This window comes from Nipponia nippon, unplaced genomic scaffold (assembly GCF_047370975.1).
Source record: "Nipponia nippon isolate SJK-2023a ecotype South Korea unplaced genomic scaffold, ASM4737097v1 scaffold_6, whole genome shotgun sequence".
Lineage (NCBI taxonomy): Eukaryota > Metazoa > Chordata > Aves > Pelecaniformes > Threskiornithidae > Nipponia > Nipponia nippon.
The window spans coordinates 10,925,179-10,941,188 of NW_028262380.1; the positions used below are offsets into that span (position 1 = coordinate 10,925,179).

The window sequence follows — 16,010 nt, forward strand, 5'->3', positions numbered from 1 at the left end:
CCCAGAATTATAAGAAGAGCTGCATTACAGATGGGTAAGCTGCAATTTAGAAGATTGCTTCTAGGATTATTTCTGGTGAATTTATACCAATTTCTTCTTGTATCAACACTGTGATTTTGCCGCTTTCTGTAGAGTTTACTCTTGAGAGTCAGAGGTCATGTCCTGTGCAGCCCTTCTTCAGAAGAATAACACTCTCTTACAAGGTAGGGATTATTCTGATGACTGTTTGGCTAATTTTACTCTTTGAGTTCATCCTTTTTAAAGATGAATGACCAGAACGATATACAGCATTCTCAATGAGACTCTGAATGTTGTCTTACATAACTGCATTAAAGGAAGTGGTGTTTTCTGGAGGTTGTGAGATTTTATTTCTATATAAAATGTCATTTTTTTAGTAGTTAAATTTAGAAGTTCAATTTTAAAACCTCATCTCTTTAACAAAAGGCTTTATTCCCGTCCATTCAGATTATCTGTGTTGTAGCCCTGTTTTTGTCCAGAGAGTGAACACAGCACTGCTCTAGACAAATATAACTACTTTCATCTATGACAGAATTTTTCTAATGCTCTTTTTGACAACAGGTTGGAAATTCCCTACCTACCCATAGTTTCTTTTTGCTGCTGTTTCATTTGTTTTAGTAAAGAGCGAGCATTTTCTTGAAAAAATAGGTTGAATGATTTTTCTGTTTGGTTTTGTGGTTTTGGGGTTTTTGTTTTGTTTTTGTTTTTTTAAGGTAGGCACAGCTTTCTCATCTATATGGGACAGTTAGCTGCAGGTGAAGATATTTGAATGCTTGAGATATTCAGACTAATTACAACCTGAAAGACCTGCCTAGAATTAAAATGCTTGGTAGAATTCCTGGTTTTGCAAAACTGAGACGCTGCTTCTGTATCTGTGTGAGCAGGGAGTTTAGAGTGTAATAAGTATTCAAGGAGAGCAGACCAGGGGTTACTCAAGTTTATCACTGTGACTATGACATTAAAGGAACTCCCTCATGGCTTCAAGAAGTGTGATCAACAAATAAACTGTAGCACAGGAAAACAAATTTCTTATTTTCAGGGCAGTAACGGGGTCAACACAGTACGATACCACTTCCACTAAACGAAGCGCCTGTATTACATATACACACACAGATGGTGCAAATGGAAAAAATAAATAGGGGAGGAAATACACTGCCTGGAGGCAGGTGACTTTGAAAGTGAGGTAAAAATAGAATGAAAAGGAACCTGAGGAGGCAGATGAGAAAATGAGAGAGTGAGAAACATCCAAGCAATTGAGGAGCGGATTGTGAGGAAAGGAAAGATGGGAAAAAAAATATGTTGGGCAAAGGGGCAAAGTAAATGCCTCCAAAGAAAGCTAGTAATTACAGGGAAGAGAAGGAACACAACCTCTTAAAAGACAGGAAAGTGAAAATGGAAGAAAAAGCATAATGTTGAAGGAGAAAAGTTATGGTATGAATATGAAGAGCTAACACAAGTGAAATTCTGTATATTTTGAATAGATAGCTCCTACAGATAACTTAGTCAAGTTATAAATAGCATACAGCAAGTACTGAACTTTTTTTCCCACCAGAGGAAAATAAGTCTCTGGACAAATATTTCAAAGCAAGAATGTTTTTCACAAACTAGAGAGGTTAAGTGATTTGTAATCACCATTATAATTAAACAGCATTTTCTCATGTTGGTAGTAACAATTTGCTGGTTAAAATAGTTTGTAAGTATTTTTTTTTTCCTTGACTTCTAGTTGGAGAAGCATTTCAGTTTATTTCGGGCCTTGCCAAGTTTATCAGTTATCCACAAAACCAGGCAATATATTTATGGATACGTCTTTTATCATTTTCACCATAAATGGCTCTCTCTCTTGCCAAGTACAAAACCAGCAGAAACACACACTGTATTGGGTTTGCATGGCAAGGTTTTGGTAGCAGGGGAGCAACAGGGGTGGCTTCTGTGAGAAGCTGCCAGTAGCTTCCCCTGTGTCCGACAGAGCCAACGCCAGCCAGCTCCAAGACAGACCCGCTGTTGGCCAAGGCCAAGCCCGTCAGCAATGGTGGTAGCGCCTCTGGGATAACAGATTTAAGAAGGGGGGAAAAAACCCCACCCTGCGCAACTGCAGCAGGAGAGAGGAGTGAGAATATGTGAGAGGAGCAACCCTGCAGACGCCAAGGTCAGTGAAGGAGGAGGGGAGGAGGTGCTCCAGGTGCCAGAGCAGAGATTCCCCTGCAGGCCATGGTGAAGCCCATGGTGAGGCAGGCTGTCTCTGTGCAGCCCATGCAGGTCCACGGTGGAGCAGATATCCACCTGCAGCCCTGGAGGATCCCACACCGGAGCAGGTGGATGCCCAAAGGAGGCTGTGACCCGGTGGGAAGCCCGTGCTGGAGCAGGCTCCTGGCAGGACCTGTGGACCCATGCAGAGAGGAGCCCGGGCTGGAGCAGGTTTGCTGGCAGGACTTGTGACCCCGCGGGGGACCCACGCTGGAGCAGTCTGTTCCTGAAGGACGGCACCCCGTGGAAGGGACCCACGCTGGAGCAGCTCGTGAAGAACTGCAGCCCGTGGGAAGGACTCACGTTGGAGAAGTTTGTGGATGCTGTCTGACATGGGAGGGACCCCAGGCTGGAGCAGGGGAGGAGTGTGAGGAGTCCTCCCCTGAGGAGGAAGGAGCGGCAGAGACAACGTGCGATCAACTGACCGCAGCCCCCATTCCCTGTCCCTCTGCACTGCTCAGGGGGAGGAGGTAGAGAAAATCAGATGTAAAGTTAAGCCAAGGAAGAAGGGAGGGGTGGGGGGAAGGTGTTTTAAGATTTGGTTTTATTTCTCATTACCCTACTCTGATTAGACTAATTTGCCCAAGTGGAGTCTGTTTTGCCCATGACGGTAATTGGTGACTGATCTCTCCCTGTCCTTATCTCAACCCATGAGCCTTTTGTTGTATTTTCTCTCCCCTGTCCAGCTGAGGAGAGGGAGCGATAGAGCGGCTTTGGTGGGCACCTGGCGTCCAGCCAGGGCCAACCCACCACACACACACACACACAGAATTATTTAATTGTTTTTCCACACTTAGTCTGCCCAATTCAGGGCAGGCAAAAAGAGTTTACAACTCTGTAGACTTACCCTAAGCTGACAGCCTGGTTCTGTGAAGTCTCCTGTACTAAAGTTAATGGGACTGCTCAGATGAGTAAATTTATTGAACTGTGTATGTATATGTTTGCAGGATCAGTTTCTGCGCTGATAATGTAATGTGAAAGGCAAATTTGAAAAAGAAATTTAGGAACATTTGGTGGTGTTATGTCAGCAAGTAAATACTAACCATCTGGTCTCTAGATTGCTAATCTATTTCCCCTGATTTTATGGGCAGCATACTTCCTGTGTGTGCAAGCTTGAGACTGCATCATTAAACTTTTGTATTGATCTTTTTTAGTGTTTTAACAGAAACATTTAAATTACTTTGCCATTTTTGGGGTGAAATTTTGTTTCTATGCATAATTTTTCTGGTTGGAAATTTTTCATTCTCCTACAGCTTATTTTTTAGGGTGTTTTATTAAAACACATTTCTAATGAAGATGAATAATTTCAGGTATGTTCTTTGAAAGACAGATCAGTCATCTGCAGTGAACGACATCCAGTTAGCTAGAGCTGACTAATTATTACAGATAAGATCTCAGTTTGATCCTGGTTGAAAGTTACGTCTTTGTAAAATATCTGCGGTGTAGCGAAGGGTGTTACTTGTATTCCAAATTTCTTGTTCGATACTAAAATATTTTTTTAAAATAGCTCATATAAAAACATCTTTCAAAGTAGCTGCCTTCAGTCATCTGAAAATGAATCCTTTTGTAATTCTGTTTTCTTAAACTGTGCTTCTTCTATCAGGTTCTAAGATTTTGGTAAGTAAATAACTCTTAAAATGTTTAAGATGCGAAACCATATGTATCTGAATTTGGATTGGTAAATGTGTTAGTAACATTTTCAAGGCAAGTCTAACTTCCTGACTGTATGTTGTTATCTGAGGGGTAAGATTGCTATGCATTGCAAGAAAAAAATGAATTGGTGCATACTGTTAAAGGTATAAAATCTGCTACATGCTTCAATGTTGAGAAGTACTTATCACAGCTTGAGGAAGGCTTGGTTCACTGAGGGAAGCTATAGGAATATCAATTTTCTATGAACTGCAAAGTAAACATATTTAGAAAATTAATTAAAACTACTTTAAAAACTCTCCATGATCCTCATTCTTCCCCCTACAGGTTTAACTATCATTTATCTTCAATTCAATATAATTAGATCAAATGCGCTCTCCTTCATGGATGCATAAAACCTTGCCCACGTGAATTTGTGTGTTGTTAACTATAACAGTATACTTTCTTTAAACTTACATGAATAAGATTTTATGTACTTCTTTTTCAGTTAGCTTAACTTGGAACTTCACTAGATGAAGATGAAATACATCACTGTTAAATCTTTCACAAAAATAAAACTGTCCACATAGGGTTTAAATCTACATCTCATCTGTATTCAAGGATTTAAGCCTATTTAGAGCTGGTTGACACGGGTTAACATTCAGTGAAAACTACGACTGGATTTTACCACAGTTCAAATGGCATAATGCAGATTACAGTGCCGCCGTGCTAGAAGAAAATTCCTCTCTGATAGTCCTTGTAGTCAGCCATCTGTCTCCAGACGTAGCTATGCCTCTGCATCTCTTAGCTGGAGACACAGCTAAGTCTTGTGATCTTGTCTTGCGATCTTGTCTTGCCCACTCCAAATAAAAACTAAGTATACTTGACGTGTAAGGTATGTGGTTCAGGCTCAGTCTTAAGAATAGTGTGGCTTATGAAAAAAAGCATGGGCTCATTTTCTATTTCAGATGGAATTAGGATGTTATGCTAGGCAATAACTTGGAGTAAGCCAGCTATGAAGGAAAGGGTGTTTATGGAGGATCAGCCATAAGGACCAGGATTTCAGCAGGAACCGCCTGGGTCACCTGGCTCACGAAACGGCCACCACAAATGTTGTATCCCCAAAAAGGTGAAAGCGGAACTTGGCTGCCACAGGTTCAAAGAAATGATCCATCAACGTTTGACTTTTGCCATGGAATAGAAATTTTAGTAGGAGGCAAGACCTTAACCTAGTTCTGAGAGGAACCTTAAGAAGCGGTGGTGAGGGCACTGAGAAGACTTCCACACATGCTGTCAAGGCCAAAATGACTCTTAACAAATGCACTTAATGGAGAAATCCATTTCTTTTCAGTCCAAAAGGTCATTTAGAATAGCTGCAAGGCTAGTCTTAAATGACACCAACGTTTTGGTGGAGCACAAAGAAATTATTCTACTTGATGTAGGTATATCTTAATGAGTTTTTATACTAATTGTCATAAGGATTTTTACCCAGAATGAGCAGGTATCTTCTAATCTTAAAAGCCATTCAGAATCTAGTTATGAGGTGGAGGAAGATGAAGTCAGCCTGAGTTAAATCAGATTGGAGAGCCAGGGCAGAATCCTGTCATTCTGCGTTATTAGGCGTGGAAGCTATTAGCACCAAAACCGCCTCTGCCAAGGTGGACCTACGCGTCGCTGCGGTCATGCCACGCCTTTTCAGCTGAACTTCGGGAGAAGAGATTACCACAAGCAGAGCAGTGCCTCTGGCAGGGATCCTAAAGACAGGCTGAACTTGGTCCAAAAGGACCTTCTGTTTTCTCCAAAGTTTGGAGATAAAAAGCTTGGATGAGGAAATGGGAAAATGCTTGGACTTGACTTTGTCACATCCCAAGTAGAGAGGTGGTAAAATGCATTCTCCCAGGGTTAACTACCGGGAGTAGAGGATCCCTCCTCCTCGGGCTCTCATTTTCACTCAGTTTCTTTTCATGGAATCATGTGTGAACGTGGAGAACTCTTAGCATGTTTTTCCTGAGGTTTAGGGATACGAGTGGCACTTTTATACTGACATTTGTGCCTCATCACTTAGGAAACGTGCTTAGCAATAAACTCAGCCAGCAGAGTCCTGACATGTCACTTGTCCTTGTGTTGTGTGTCAACCTGAGAGCCACACTGAAAATGGCTTCGGAGACGAAAAAAAGGGAGACTGGAGTAGAGCACTGGGAGATGTCGGTCATGATCCGAATTCAGCTCGCTGTTCAGATGCAAGGACAGAGCTCGCTCGCTCTATGAGAAGCTATGGCTGAATACGATGATAATGAATGTTTTGGGATGGTGCTCAGAGCCACAGGGAATACCTCCCTGAGATATCCCTTCTCCTTACAGCACCAAAAATACACAGTGCTTCTTCAGAACATGTAAATTCAGCTGCTAGATGATACATGTCTTTAAGCCTAATGGGACTGAAGACGCTGTGCTTAAATGAGCCCAACGGGTCAGCAGACACGGCTTAAATGGAGCAGCAAGGCCACGGCAGGTTAATTAGTCAGGCAAATTTGAATTAGAAGATTAAAGCTCCAAGGCTGAAAGAAAAAACCTGAGCCCAAAAAAAGCCCTTCAGTAATGTCTCAGAGATATCCCTTCAGAGCAAAAATAATAGAATGAAATACACTAGAAAATGATATGTTTTGGTGTATGTTTTAACAATATTAGAAGGTGTCCATGACACAATATGCAATTAAAAGTTTAAAATCATTCTGCCTCAGCAAGGTATTCCTCAGGAACTTAGGGTATACGCTATTTGACCACAAGAAATGGTGGAGTGGAGGTTTCTGTGCTTCCACTGACACCAGTGAGGCCAAACCCAGTTCTCTGGTCTCCAGTTCTTGGCAGCAGTATATTAGGTATGCTTCTGTACTTGAAAGAGATGTTTTGGTTACACATACACTAGGGTTGCTCGTCAGCATTGGAGGTTTAACATGACACCAACTTTAATCACATGTAGTCACAGGTAAGGGAAGAAAAATGGAGATCAATGAGCAATAATTTGTGTTTCAATTTTTGTGTACAACGACACGCTTAGATTTATGTTAGTGAATTTGGGAAAAATAAATATATCACATTCTATTGCTGGGACGTAAATTTTCTTAAGCTACTAAAGCATTGCATTTGTACTGCAGTGCTATCCAAAGGAGCGGTCAGGGCTACGGCCCAGCTGTGCCTGTTTTCATACAGCGAAAGACGTTGCAGACTGTTGACCTTGTAAACCTTCAATTTTGCAAATGGTACCGTTCACATATTTAAGAGTAAGTGCACGCAAGAATCTTTCAACACAAAACCTATTTAACTATATTTTAACGTCTAATCAAATAACATAGTAGGTAAGGACACCATTACCAAGCCAAGTAGATGCACAAGGTCTATAGATCAATCCTTTTATGTCTGAATAGGATTTGAGAGGATACGTCTTCTATTGGCCAGTCCAGATTTAACAAGATCAGTATCCCTGTTTAGTTCTACTGCTTCACGGCTCCTTGCAAAGATTTTTTTTTACATTGGTATGCTAGGGTGGGAAACACCATCATCCAAACCAAAATGCATTCCTATAAAAATATTTCCTTCCTTTTCCCACCGCCAAGAGTGTCTCCCACTGGGGAGAAGATGATGTTTAAAATAAAGGAGAAGATATTTCCGAAGCTTAGATTAGCTAGTAAACCAAGGTAGATGTTGATGGCTGTATTCATCTTGCAGTCCTCAGCGCGGAAAACATGATCCTCACTGATCCTTTGGAATGGACTCTGATGGTTAACTGAAGGAGGACGAGCTTTTGGAATTCAAGAAATAAGTTCTCTAATAACGATTTTGCTCCCAGCTACGTATTAACTGGCTAGCACAGGCTAACTGTAATGTACATGACACATAATCTTCCCTGATGTTCAGAACAAAATTAAACTAGGAAAACTGGAGCGAAGTTTGTATTCTGAAGAAGCATTTAATGCTGACAATTATATACAATTTTATTATTTCGAACATGTTGAAAACATGAGATGGGAAAATTGACATTTATGTGAGGATATTTCTGTATGTCTAAAATAAAACCTTTTTGGAGCAACCAACACTTTCATTCCTTTAACTAAGGTAATTAAACAACAGTAATTAAAACCATAGACTTTGCATCAGATGCTGGCCTAAGTTTATTTTCTGACTTCTCATCTGACGTTTGTGACAGCAATAATCACACTTCATTACAGTATGCGTTGTAAACCTCTCCAGATCAAATCTGACAAGCTGTTTTGTGACAGCTACCCTCGGTGTGATTGAGATGTCTGCACAGCCAACATTAAGCTACTTAGGCTTATAAGCCAAAGCTTTTACAGCCCAAAAGCCACAAATCCTCATCACTTTGTTTCACACCCTTTCTTCCTTTATTGTCTCCAACAGCGGTGAAAATAGTAAGAGAAGTTACGGCTGAGACCTCGTGTGGATTTTTGAGGGGCCATTAAACACCTTGTCCCAGATTCTAACAGAAAGTCTCAATCACCATTTCCAAAAGTGCTGAAGAAAAGCACTAAATTCATTCACGATGAGTTGGATATTTCTGACTGGAAGCGGGCTGTGTGAGCACACCTGTTTCCATGTCAGTCTGGGCGTTCCCTTCTTCCTCGCTGAGCAATACTCATGTATGAAATTCTGCTCTACTACAGTGAAGCCTTCTGTGACGTCGGAATAATTACGTTCTCCCGCGCTATTACAAAAGTCCTATCAGTTCTGTTGGCTATCACAAATAGGACAGGTTCGGTATCTGTGGAAGAGGTAACCTGACACTGCCACGGAGTCATTATTTTATAGTCAGTAGATGCTGATGCCACTTCCTAGCATCCCTCCTCTTTGAAACAAAATAAAGCAGAATTTCTTTGTATTAACTTGATAACGGCTCAGTGGGAGACCTGCAGATACCTCTGTGGAATAGTTACAATTCCCCTGTACTCTACTTGTCACTTTTAGAGAGATTTTCTTCTGTTACAGCTGTTTACAAGGTCAGACTGTTTGAAATACATGGTTGACCGACCTTCCCTTCTGTAGGCAAGGAGGCAGTGCAAGTCAACGCTAGACCTGCTGAGGTAGCACGGGCAACAGAAATAGTGGCAAAAGACGTGTAGTCCTCATAACCTCATATGGAAGCTGGAAATAATTGGGATATTAAGGGATGGCCACCCAAAACACCTTTTTTTTTTTTTGTAGAACACAATTCTTGTCCCTGTGACATCTCCCCAGTCAAAGGGGTAAAGAACTTAAGCTTGTTTGGGCAAATTTAGATCTCCGGAGTACTTTTTAAAATTATTGTACCACACCTGAAAGAATCAATCATGTGAGGTTTAAGATCAATCAGTTAATTTTCTTTTTCATGTTTTGAATTTTTATCCTCCCTAAAGGATCAATAATTACTTTTATAGGATACAGTACGCCTGGAGAAGTTAGGAAGTCTGTCATCTTGTAATTTTACACTGATCTGCCAAGATGCCTTCTGTGAGGATGAGGAAAAGAAATAATGCTTATTTTATTCAGTTATTTTCTCCTTCAGAAGCTTTTCCCATAAAACCTGGTGAGACAGGTAACAACACTGGGATTTAACTCGATCTAAAATGTTTCATGTTGGTAGAAATCTCCTTGGGATGGAGTGACAGAAAAACACCCAGCAGACAGAGAAGGCGGAGGTAGGAGTGGAGGAGCAGGATCCTCTGTTTTTCCAAAGAGCTGCTTCTTTTGGCCTGTGTTTTTGGTTTTCCTGAAGACTCCAGAATACTGTAAGCATTTCAGAAAGTAAAGGAGAGATTAAGAAAAAATTTCGTGGACTGGATAAAAATTAAACAAATTACTGAAGTTAAACCATCAAGCCACATTTTTAAAATTTAGAAGTTTTCTTACAGACCTAAGAGCAGCAGTGAGATGTGGGATATAGATCCTGCTCTGGAGATTGAAAAAAACTTAAAGAAAAGGTAAGCATTGCCCTTCACCTTGTGACTGGTAGGTTCGGTTCCATTTCAGGTTCTAGTGCATAGATAGACTGAAATAAAGAAATCCCCTATGTAAAACGGATTTCTGCCATTCCTTGTTCACAATTAAAGATTACAACCTTCTGCAAAGATCACAAAATCTTTTTGGGTTCTGCAGGAAGTCAAATACGTTTGTTTAATTCTTCCCTTGTTCTGAACCTTATATTCCTTGGGAATCTCTTAATTGATGTTTATTTTTATGTGTACCATCTTCCCTTCTTCCTATTTCTCCTATTTAAAATAAGGTTTTCTAGTGTTGCCCTTTTGAAATAGCTGTCCCCAATGTATTTTGAAAACTTGTTGCCTGCGCCCTGCTCCATCTGGGTGGCAAAACTTCCCCTTTACCACATACTCCTGCCCTTTGGATGCTTAATTACTATGAAATGCCTCACCTACCTCCTCACCCTCATCGGATGGCTTAATGTTTGAACCCTGCTCCCTCCCACTTTCACCTTTACCTTGTAAGGCCTGTCTCACTTTCTTCTATAAAGAGACTCTTTATAAGGGCAGATAGCGATAGGACAAGGGGGAATGGTTTCAAACTGAAAGAGGGGAAATTTAGATTAGATATTAGGAAAAAATGCTTTACTCAGAGGGTGGTGAGGCACTGGAACAGGTTGCCCAGAGAGGCTGTGGACGCCCCGTCCCTGGCAGTGCTCAAGGCCAGGCTGGACAGGGCCCTGAGTAACCTGGTGTAGTGGGTGGCATCCCTGCCCATGGCAGGGGGGCTGGAGTTAGATATCTTTAAGGTCCCTTCCAGCCCAAGCCATTCTATGATTCTAGGATTCCTGGGCTTCAAAGCCACAGCATACCTCTGCACCTCTGAACGCCCCCCGGCCTCTCCTCCCTGACCAGCCTGCCCCTTCCCCTCAGCACCGCTTCAGAGCCGCAGCCTGTTCTAACGGCTCTCTCCCCTGCCAGCTCACTTCGCAGCGCTGTTTCTTTACGTCCTCAGACGAGGACCGGCTCCGCTTTGTTCTCCCGACTCCGAGAGGACCGAACAAGCCCCCGCTGCTGTGCGATATTGATCATTTAATTCCTCCCCTCGCCCCGCTTTCGGCCGCGAGGCCGCTCCTCCCTCGCGCCCCCTCAGCGGGCGCCCGCCAAGCCGCGTTCGAACGGGCGCCGGCCACGCGCGCCTGCGCGCTCCCCCGCCCGCCGGAGCCAGGGGGCGGGGCGCCCGCTGCCCACCGCGCCCCGGCGAGGCGGCTGGGGGAGAAGCAAGAACTACGAGGCCCGGCATGCCCCGCGCGGCCCGCTCCCCACGGCCGCAGGGAGCGGGCCGCTCGCAGGGCAGGCCGGGAGCTGTAGTTCTTCGGCGCTGGGTATTGTCTCTCCCCTTTCTCTGTCCGGGAACCCGACCGCCACCCCTGCCGGGTGAGTGCGGTGACTGACAGCTCCTCGCAGCCAGTGGCCGAAGCGCTGGGTGGCGGAGCCCGGCGCCCGTCTCCTCGGTGACCGGGGGAGCTGGTGCCTCAGCAGAGTAGCCGGAGCCCCGGGGGACGGAGGTGAGTGGGTCCGAGCCGCGGAGCGCCCGCCCGGCTCTCCCCCAGCCCTCGCCGCCGAGCGCCGGCCCGGGACCCCGCTCGGGGTGTGGTGGGAGGAGGGGGCAGCAGAGGGGCGGCGTGAGGGGGGCCGAGCGGGGGAGGGGAGCGGCGCGGAGCGCGGCGGAGGGAGCCGAGGGGGAGGGCAGCCCCGGCCGGCGGCGCTGAGGGGCGGGGGGGCGGCGGGTTCGCCTTGCCCTCCCCTCCGTTTACCGCTTGATTTTTCAAACCGTCCCCGCGGGCTCAGGTGCCTCCCCGCAGCTCCACCCTCCCGGGGAGCGGCTGCCCCGCGGGGCGGCTGACGCGGAACCCCGCGGACCGTTGCTCCAGGCGGGGAGCGCCGGCGCTGACCCCGCCGCCCGCCCCTCGGCCCCGCGGCCTGCCGGATCGCCCCCCGCCGGACGCCCCCAGGTACCGGAGCCCTCCCCGGGAGGGGGGCTGCCGCTGGGTCCCCTGTCCCGCCCAAGAAGCCGGCAGCGTAACTTTTAGAGCGGCTTTTTTGCAGCGGGAGCCAGACGCGCCCCTCCCGGCTCTCGCCTTTGCCTGGAAGCGCCCGGGAGTGCAAACCATCCCAAGCCTTTTCCCGACCGCTTTTATTCCTGAGCAGATCTCGCGTATCGCTGCTTCGCTCTGGAGTGCTGCCCTTTCTCGCGGCGTCCCAACGGCTTTGGAACGTATTTGCAAGAAAAGAAGGGGGGAAAAAAATACCTAACTACCAACAAAACCTTTTCACCTTCTTAAATACAGCAAATAAATTAATCTGAATTGTAAACACATGACTGTTTATACAGTAGCTTTAGAAAACTTTGTCCTGAGTTGCATAAGTCTTGTCACACAAAACAGCAAATGTCCTGTTTGTGTTCTTTACACTTTGTACATTGGCTTCGGTGTGAGAAGAGTTTTTATTAACAACTATTTTTTAGCCTGCTGTTACTAATTAAAGTCAGTATTTTTGAATGATGGTGCTAGGTACGCCTAATTGTTTTCTGGCAAAGCAGTTGCTGCTTGTACATGAAACATAATGGTATGTTTTGCCAATTGCGAAATGCTGATAAAATTTTTTATTACAATATTGTCCCACCCGAGTTCTGAAACAACTGGTAGCTGTCTTCTACAGGTTGTGCTGTTATATTTCTTGTGTAACTTGTCTAGAAACATGTACCGCATTTGAATAGTGAGTGGAATTCAAATTTTATAACTTCATTTGATCTTTGTAGTGGCATCATTTGCAAAAGTCAGTTCTGCCTTAATGAGTGGCACCCATGCTGATGAGTCTTTTGCAATCAGTCTCTCTCCTCTATGTGCTTCCACTTTGCACGCTCGGTCCCCTTACAGTCTCGCTATTGAAAAACAAAATGAAGCCAACCAGTTCTCTGCTTTAAAAAAAAAAAAAAAAAGCACATTAACATGGATATTGTAGAGCTGAGTATCAGCTCGTTTCCAAAGGCTTTTCCAAATGAACTGGTGGTCAGTAATGTAGTCTTAAACTTCACGTGCTCCCTCGCTGCCCTCTGTAACTGTTACGGTTGTAGTCTAACATAGACTATAACAGGAGTATGCCTCCTGTTTCTGTTTGCTCTTTTTGTTGCTATGAGTTAACAAGAGCAGAAGCAGGAAACAAACCACCTCTCTCCCTTGAAAGTAAGCAAATAAGTATTATTTTCTCTGTAGTAGAGTGTTTGAAAATGACATGAAAAACCAGCACGGATATGTAAAAACATTACATAAAGAAATGCAGTGTTTGTGGGATAAAGTACAGTTCAACTGGAACTGGTATTTTGGGTGTTTTATACCCCCAAAATAATTGATTGAAATGGTAGACCAGAATGTATGCTGGCAGAAACCTCAAATGTTTATTTTTGTTTTGCACTTCTGTGACAAAGCTGATGTATTTGGGCAAATTATGTTATTTTACATATTTCAACAACTCTTTATTTTGTGTATGTTAGTGTTTCTGTCTGAAATGTCCTGTGAAATATTTTGTAGTTATTAAACTCTATTTGTTCTGTGTCATATTACTAAGCTGTGTGGGTACAAATTTTGATGAACTTTCCGAGATCACAGTGGTAATTTTATATTAGCAGTGTTTTTCAAATGATAGTAGGAATTCTTTATTTTCAGTGCTTTTAATAAGTATCTTGAAATGTCACAAAACTGTATTATTTGCTTAAGATTTAGTGACCGTGTATTACAAATTATTCTGCTTTTATAGGCCTGTTTTCTTCTATAACATGCACGTATCCTGACTAATACCCACTAATGTGCTTTGGTATTGTACAGGCTTTTTTCTTTAAGACTTACTTTATCATACTTAGCAATAGCAGAAAGTCAAAGTAAGCTTGGCCATGTGTAGTATTGTGGTGTAACAGTTTTTCTGACCTACTGTATATGGCTGAATGTAGTTATGCTATCAAATTAATAAAATTCAGTGCTATAATTCTTAGACGTAATTACGGTAGTATATTGTTGGTAGGCTCAGTAGGACTCGGTATTTCATTTGTATTGAAAATAAGCAGCTCAAATCATTTTATCTTTGGTTACTCATGACAATTAACACAGGTTGTATGTTTCACTAACAATTTCATGTTTTAGTAAACATGCAGACACCTGCAAAGCTTTATATCAGTGCAACTTAAATGATTTCTTTGTTTCACTGGATGCACTGCACATTTTGTAATCTATTCCAGGAAAAGGATATTCAGACATATGATTACTTTGAAACTGTGGAAGTTTGTGCCCTTTTTGGGCCCTATCTCTTTAGCTCCAGGTTTCAAATCTGCAAAGAAATTGAAAGAAAACTTAGGCAATTAGATAATTTGATAATTTAGTTTTGAACTCGTTTGTTAACAGTTTGTAACTCAAATAATCTGTTGGAATCTCTCTGGTTAAGAGAAACACTATTTTGTAATTTTTCCATTTGCCTGTTATGCCATTGTTGCAGTGAAACAGATTTGAATGCTGAGGGTTCTTGCAGAAGAGCTACATTTGTCCTTTGTTTTGAAGTTTCCTCAATAAATTTAGTGAGCTGTTATTTGTCATGGGTGTAATTGGCACAAAAAATGCACAATAATATTCAGCTGCTGAGGGGGGGAAGAGATGGCTTTTCCAGTGATGTAACTCAGGTGTTTTTTGTTTGTTTGTTTGTTTTTTAGTGTATATATACATTAACAGCAAAAAACCCTTTAATGTTGAATTACTTCCTAACTTTACACTCACAAAATTACACAAATAAATTAATAGCTGGAAGTCTTTACACGTCTGGAACTTCATCATTAGAGGAAAGTAATGTATTAGCAGCCTGCTGTTTTGTTTTTATAATGGAATGACGTTCCCTTATCAGTGATTATCATCTGGAATAATTGCTTGATGTGTAAGGGGCATAGGTAAGGAAGACAGACAGGTAAATTAACTTGTGAATAGAGTTAAAAGGAATCCTCTCATAGCAAGTATGGAATCATGAGGTAAGACAGCGCTGGGGTTTGCTTCCTCCCAAGAGCAGCCTAACTACACTTTCATTGTGTGTTTTTTATAGTTGCATTTAGGGTATTTTTTTATAGATTAGAAAGATAGTTGGAAAAATGTATTTTTTTTCTTATCAGCCATTTCAACGTTACAATATTCAATCTTAATTTTTTTGTAATGACTGCTTTTTATTATATTTTTTGATCAGATTGTTGATAATCTAAGACTCTCTGGATTCTTTCTTTTCCTCTTGCAAGCTAATAGCACACTTTTAGTTGCCAGATACTATAGTGCTTTATGTTGACCAGGTTAGCAGCAGAGTTTTGGAGGGTAACCAAGGGACACATTAGGCTATTCTCCAGACAATTGGGAACAGAAATATTCACTGTAAGGCAAATTAAAACATATATATATATTCATGCTCCCAGATAGCAGGTTTTTATTTACTGTTGGGCATTTGTTAGTGTGTCTTTTTGGTTGAAGAACTATATCTTGAAATGTTTAATGATTATCCTCAGAAACTACCAGACCTAATTAGAGAGAGCTGAATGCACAGTGATCTCTTGGTTCACAAGTTTAGCTTCATCAGGAAAAGGTCAGTCTATGCTTAAGGTATGAGACTGGATGCAAGTTGACAGGGGTCTTTTACAGCAACATGTGAGTTTGGTTAAATGTTTGCAAAGCATTTCTTATGTTATGATTTCCCTTCAAAGGTTAAGTGTGAAGTTTCATAACTTTTTACAGCTAAGTTATTTTCTCAAATTATAGAGGAACTGTTGTTATTGAAGCTAGATAATTGCTATATTAAAACAATTTGCAAAAAGCATACTATATTGAACAGTCACAGCTGCACCATGGAGACATAAAAACCTGATGTCCCTTTGTTCAAAAAAATGCAAACTAAAACCCACAGGTAAAGCCAAGTGAATGTCTTCTGTAGTATCTTGAAGGCTGTCCTATTCAGGGTTTGGAAGGGTCCTAAGGGAATCGCATCCTGTAGTTGAGTATTTAGCAGAATATTCAAGAAACAACAATGTGGTTTTTTTTTTTAAATTTGGTAATCAGACAGCTCATATGTAGTTAA

General features: G+C 42.4%; 1 protein-coding gene across 5 annotated transcripts in view; it reads left to right on the plus strand.

Moving 5' to 3' along the window:
- Positions 1 to 11,275: 11,275 nt before the first annotated feature.
- Positions 11,276 to 16,010, plus strand: part of RGS12 (regulator of G protein signaling 12) — an 88,528-nt gene continuing 83,793 nt past the window's right edge. For 2 of the 5 annotated variants that reach the window (XM_087736371.1, XM_087736372.1), the window contains exon 1: positions 11,276 to 11,428. The gene's annotated coding sequence lies outside the window, so the exon portion shown is untranslated. The remainder of the gene's footprint in view (positions 11,429 to 16,010) is intronic. The other 3 variants (XM_087736370.1, XM_087736376.1, XM_087736369.1) reach the window with 3 other exon arrangements.